Source organism: Callorhinus ursinus, unplaced genomic scaffold (genome assembly GCF_003265705.2).
Source record: "Callorhinus ursinus isolate GAN/ISIS: 27379988/994484 unplaced genomic scaffold, GSC_fseal_2.0 scaffold18, whole genome shotgun sequence".
Classification (NCBI taxonomy): Eukaryota; Metazoa; Chordata; class Mammalia; order Carnivora; family Otariidae; genus Callorhinus; species Callorhinus ursinus.
The window spans coordinates 13,464,716-13,471,341 of record NW_027397080.1 but is presented as its reverse complement, the minus strand read 5'-3'; the positions used below and the strand labels follow the sequence as shown (position 1 = coordinate 13,471,341).

The following is a 6,626-nucleotide window of genomic DNA, read 5'->3' as shown; positions in this document are numbered from 1 at the left end:
TTTGTCTGGACTTTCACTCATCATCTTGCTACTTCTCTCCACAGCTACTATTTATCCCTATGTCTGTAAGTGCCATCACTATTCACCCAGTTGCTCCCCAAAATCATACTAGACTTCTCTCTGTTTCATCCAGTCGGCCCAGAAACCTCAGGTCACTGCACCTCCTCTTTCTCACATTCTTTCCTCCAATCCACTGCTGAAAGCATAGCAATGATTAAATGAGATAACCCATGGAATGTATTAAGAACAGGGTCTGAAATATAGTTAAGTCTACCTGTTTGTATCTTCCATTAGGTCCAGAGGCCAGGGACCATGACTGGTCCATCTTCAAACCTCCAGAGTCTAGCATGAGGCCTGATAGGCTTATTGAATGAGTGAGTGAGTGAGTGAGTGAGTGAGAGAATGATCGAGAAGATGGTATAGAGAGAAAGACTAGAGAAGCAATAAAAGGGAACATCACTGTGGTCCTGAGGAAGGCAGGAAGAACCAGTCAAAAAGCTTTGAGGTGGAATATGTGAACCAAGATGGCGCTGCAGCTCAGAAAGGCCAGCGGGAGTAAGCTCGAGTAAGGACTAGGTTGCTGATAGGGGCCAGTTCTTCAGGTCAGAGAAATAAGAGGAGAGAGGCCACACTGTAGGATAATTGGGGGTAACCTTCAAGGGGAGTAAGTCATTTCAGGCTCTATCTGTAGCCCTCCTCTTATCTCGCCTTCCACCCTCTCCTGGCAGTTGTGGTCATGGGGTTAGGATAAAATCATGCCCCTCATCTGAGATCAGTGTCCCTTCCCATGGCATTAATCACCATTCTCATCTTATCACTCTCATAGCAGAGCCTCTGGGTGTTGTTGTCAAGGTTGTACACTGCACAACACCACCTTATCTAAGGGAGTGTCCTTCAAGTGGTAGATAGCTTTGCTATTTAGAATTTTAAAGAATATCTCATTATAGGGGCGCCTGGCTGGCTCAGTCGGTAAAGCACGTGACTCTTGATCTCAGGGTTGTAAGTTTGAGCCCCATGTTGGGTGTAGAGATTACTTAAAATCTTAAATTTTGCTGACTCCAAAGATTAGTGATTTGTATAATTAATGCAACAATATTTAAGCACATACTAAAATATCTTTTTCTAACAGTCACCATATGTCATTCCATTTTGACAATAATAAAAAAACCTTTTTGCACAAAAAAAGAAACCTTGTTGTTCTAATATCATCTAATATAAACAAGAGGTGCTTGACTTCTCTGCACAGTTGAAAATCCACATATAACTTTTGACTCCCCCAGAACATAACTACTAATACCCTACTGTTGACCGGAAGCCTTACTGATAACATAAACAGTATTATATGTTGTATGTATCATATACTGTTTTCTTACAGTAAGCTAGAGGAAAGAAAAAAATGAAAATGTTATTTTTTTTAAGATTTTACTTTTAATAATTTCTACATCCAACATGGGGCTTGAACTCATGACCTCGAGATCAAGAGTCACATGCCTCACTGACTGAGCCAGCCAGGCACCCTAGTACTGTACTATATTTATCAAAAATAATCCATATATTACTGGACCCATAAAGTTCAAACCTGTGTTATTCAGGGCCAACTGTATTTTATCTTACAGTTCATACCATCTGCTACTCTGTATCTATACCATGAGGTTATTACTGAGTTTCCAATTAAATTTATCAGAATTTTTATTGTGACAAACTTACGTAATAACTAGTATGAATCTACCATTAAAAATCTGCAAAGTAGGGGCACCTGGGTGGCTCAGTTGGTTAAAGCCTCTGACTCTTGGTTTCAGCTCAGGTCAAGATCTCCCAGTTATGGGCTCGAACCCAGTGTGGGACTCTGTGCTCAGTGTGGAGTTTGCTTGTCCCTCTCCCTCTGCCCCTCCCCTCTGCTCGTGCTCTCTCTCTCTCAAGTAAATAATTAAAATCTTAAAAAAAAAAAAAAAAAAAAGAAGCAGCACATACACCACAAGCAGGGCAAAGCATTCCTTCTCCTCCTCCTCTTTCAGCAGGGACTCTAGAATATAGGGCCTGAACCCTTCCCTCAAGCCTCTCTGGTTCTGCTCCCCATCACACTCCAGATGCCATCTCGTACTGGGGAAAATAGGCAAATTTTTTTGTGCCCCTCCTCCCTCACCCCCCAATCTGAGCTTCACTCTGCTATTCAGCCCTAACTGGCTAGGGAAAATGGGAGCAGAATTACCATGGGCTGGGGCACCTGGGTGGCTCAGTCATTAAGTGTCTGCCTTCCGCTCAGGTCATGATCCCAGGGTCCTGGGAATGAGGCCCACATCGGGCTCCCTGCTCAGTGAGGGGCCTGCTTCTCCCTCTCCCTCTGCCTGCCTGTCTGCCGACTTGTGATCTCTCTCTCTCTGTCAAATAAATAAATAAAATCTCTTAAAATAAATAAATAAAGAATTACCATGGGCCCACAAACACCAGCTTCTCACTACTTGGGTAGAACTTCCAGCTGATGAGTTTACCAGGAGAACTAGTTTTTGAGGATTTTGAGACCTAGATGCCAAAGATGAGTTTAAGATTCGTAAAATGTGATTTTTTTAAAGTTTCGTTTGTGATACTTGTGGTTGGGAGGTGTTGTAGAAATGTAATTATGGAGCAGCATCAGATCCAAGATGGCGGCCAGCAGGAGGCTGATGAAGGAGCTTGAAGAAATCCGCAAATGTGGAACGAAAAACTTTTGTAACATCCAGGTGGATGAAGCTAATTTATTGACTTGGCAAGGGCTTCTTGTTCCTGACAACCCTCCATATGATAAGGGGGCCTTCAGAATCGAAATCAACTTTCCAGCAGAGTACCCATTCAAACCACCGAAGATCACATTTAAAACAAAGATCTGTCACCCGAACATCGATGAAAAGGGGCAGGTCTGTCTGCCAGTAATTAGTGCTGAAAACTGGAAGCCAGCAACCAAAACCGACCAAGTAATCCAGTCCCTCATAGCACCGGTGAACGACCCCCAGCCCGAGCACCCACTTCGGGCTGACCTAGCTGAAGAATACTCTAAGGACCGTAAAAAATTCTGTAAGAATGCTGAAGAGTTTACAAAGAAATACGGGGAGAAGCGACCTGTGGACTAAACTCTGCCGCGACCGATTCCAGCGAGTGTGAGCGGAGACCCGGCAAAGTAGGACTCTGTGGAAAATTGACACGTGCGGCTGCCTGGCGTTTGCTTGTGGCAGTTACTAACTTTCTACAGTTTTCTTAATCAAAAGCGGTGTAGGTAACCTGTAAAGAAAGGATTAAAAATTTAAGATGTTCTAAAAAAAAAAAAAAGAAAAGAAATGTAATTATGGAAAAAAGAAACTGTACCTTTTTTGTAATGGTGGCTGGCACACTTTGGTGATTTAGTGGCAAATACACTTCCCAGCAGCCTTTATTGATTGTACTAACTGGAAGGCTGCTGGGAGGTGGAGTCCATTCGGTTGATGAGCTCTGCCTGCCATTTTGGCGCCTAATCTCACCCCTTAGCTCAGTAGGCTGGCTCAGGTCTCTCTCCTTCTTCAACTCTCAGTCCAAATAAAGCTGTTTTCCTGGAAAAAATAAAATAAATAAAATACATTGTGTGTCAACTGTCCTTAAAAAAAATTTTTTTTTTAAGTAATCTCTACACCCAATGTGGGGCTGGAACTTTTGATCACAAGATCAAGAATCTCGTGTTCTACCAACTGAGACAGCCGGGTGCACCATAAAAAATTTAAAAAATAGATAGATGATAGGTAGATAGATAGACAGATGATAGATAATTTGCTTACAAACGATCTAGGCATTCTCTTATGCATTTCGGTTCCAGTGCCCAAACTTAAGGACTCCTCTAGATGATTAGATTTCTGGAAAAAATTAGAAAGATTGCTAGAAGAGAAGGAAACACATCAGAGGTACCAGTTTTAGCAAAATGTAGCACTAACACAACTCACAGGTTGTAAGTTTACCTTGGACTTCAACACTCTGTAACAGAAGGAATTTGAGAAATGCTATAAAAGAGGACAAAACAAAAACAAATGAAACCCTCAAAGAATCCATTAAACTAAATGTACTTCCTGCCTGTCAGGTACCTGACCACATAACTTCGCATATTAAATGGGCAACTCTGGTGGAAATGATCTATCTCAGGTAAGAAATGTTGAATTTCCAGATAACATCACAGGTAGAAAGTTTTGGAAACTTAATATGCATACTTCTGGGGCACCTGGCTGGCTCAGTCGGTGGAACATGGGACACTTGATCTTGAGGTTGTAAGTTCAAGCCCCACGTTGGGTGTAGAGATTACTTTAAAATAAAATTTTGAAAAAAAATACTCATCGTTTTTCTAGAAAAAAAATCACTAAATTTTGGTTACTTTATTCTACTCCAAAGGATTCTATATTTTGTCTACATTGTAAAATCTTCAGGGATGGGAAAAATCAAATCAACATGAGAACGGGAATGCAAGCAAAGATTGGCAGTGTTGACTACATATTCTTAATAAACATGAAGTGAAATACATACCAACCAAATTGAAATCGGATTCCAAAAATATATGATATCCATGTGAAAATGAGAAGAAAAATTGGGTGCTGTTTTTGAGCATATGATACTTATGATTCACTTTTTGGTGAGGGAATATCTAAACTCGGCCAAGAAAGTTAATGAGTGTGATAATGAGAAATGTTCTTTATTTGGCAGGAATCACAGCAAAATTTGATACAATTATGCCAGAACATTTATGCAAAATATAAACATTGACACAAAATAATATTACACATTGTTTAGGGAATAAAAGACAAAACTAATTAAAGTGAGAGATGCAATGAATAAGATCATGTTGAATAAAGAAATGTTAGACATTACTCAATTATTTCAAGTACAACTCCAGGAACAAGCTATGCAGAATACATAACAATTATTTTAGATTTGTTGATTTCCAAAATGCAAATATATCTATGTGTGAACACTTGGGGGATTTTGTTTAGCAGATGACTCCACTAGGGAAAGATTTTATATTCTCAGTAGACGACTTATAAAAACTGAATCGAGAGGAAGACAAAAATAACCCAAAGGGCCAGGAATATGACAATGCAGCAAAAATGCATGGAAAACTATGATGGATTGTAATAAAAGAGCCTTGAAAAATAATTCTAGGGAAATCTATTTTATTTTGTCTTGTGCGTTCTTTAACCTTGAAAGTGAATGATGTGTTAAAAAATTCCTTTGATATCACTGAATTTTTTTTTAAAGATTTTATTTATTTATCAGAGAGAGAGAGTACAAGCAGGGGTGATGGCAGGCAGAGGGAGAATCAGGTTCCCCGCTGAGCAAGGAGCCCAATGCGGGACTCGATCCCAGGACCCTGGGATCATGACCTGAGCCAAAGGCAGATGCCCAACCAACCGAGCCACACAAGCGTTCTGACATCACTGAATTTTTAAAGAGTGTCTAGGAACTGCACAGCAAAATTTCAGTTTTGATGAAATGTTGGAGTGTTTTTTTCTTTTTTAAGAGAAACACTTTTTTTTTACAAGATTTTTATTTATTTATTTGTCAGAGAGAGAGAGGGCACAAGCAGGGGGACCAGCAGAGGGAGAGGGAGAAGCAGTCTCCTCACTGAGCAAGGAGCCCGATGTGGGACTCGATCCCAGGACCCTGGGGTCATGACCTGAGCCGAAGGCAGATGCTTAATGACTGAGCCACCCAGGGGTCCCGAAATGTTGGAGTGTTTTGAACAAGTATTTTCTTTTTTTTAAAGATTTTATTTATTTATTTATTTGAGAGAGAGAGTGCACACACAAGAAGGGGGGGAGGGGTAGGGAGGGAGAAATAATCTCAAACAGACTCCCTGCTGAGCACCAAAGACCGATGCAGTGCTTGATCTTATAACCCTGAGATCGTGATCTGAGTCAAACTCAAGAGTTGGATGCTTAACGGACTGAGTCACCCAGGCACCCCTTGAACAAGTTTTTTCAAACAGAAATTTTCAAATGTTGAATGTCAATGTTGAATCCACAATGAGAAAGTCAAGTGGATGCCATCGCGTCACTAAAAACTTAAAAGGTAAGATACCTTTTAGGAATGGTTAATTATATTAATAAAGAGATAGATTCTAGAATGCAAAGTACACGCTAGGAAATTTCAACTTTTAAATGTATTAGCTAATATGAAATGACATTAGGGTGAAACCTTATAAGTCAATCAGTCATACCAGAGCTAAAATTTAACACACATACTGCCCTTGAAAGCATTAAAAGAATTAAGATGCTCTTTAAGAGCTTCTTTCTGCTTGCTAGATGGGATGCTGCCCAATTCATGAATCACTTAATAAAGCCAATTAGATCTCCAAAAAAAAATAAAAAAATGTTTTTTGTTTTAAAAAAAAAAAAAAAACACCCACAAGGAAGCAAGATTTATGAAAAATAGGTTACTGATGCCAAATTACAGAATTTCGATCTTGGTGCCCTTACTCATGTAAACGATGCTAAGAAAAGGGAGGAAGACTCATTTTATTGTGATTTCCAAGATCCAAAACTCAATTTCAAAATTATTTCATTTTATTTTGCTATACGGGACCCACTAGTAACATCCTTAAAAGAAATTTGTGATTCTGAAAGATCATGGCCTTTTAAAAG

At 39.8% G+C, this 6,626-nt stretch overlaps 1 pseudogene; it reads left to right on the top strand.

The window, feature by feature from the left end:
• The first annotated feature begins 2,639 nt into the window (after positions 1 to 2,639).
• LOC112812136 (ubiquitin-conjugating enzyme E2 L3 pseudogene) lies at positions 2,640 to 3,294 on the top strand (annotated as a pseudogene).
• The last annotated feature ends 3,332 nt before the right edge of the window (positions 3,295 to 6,626 follow it).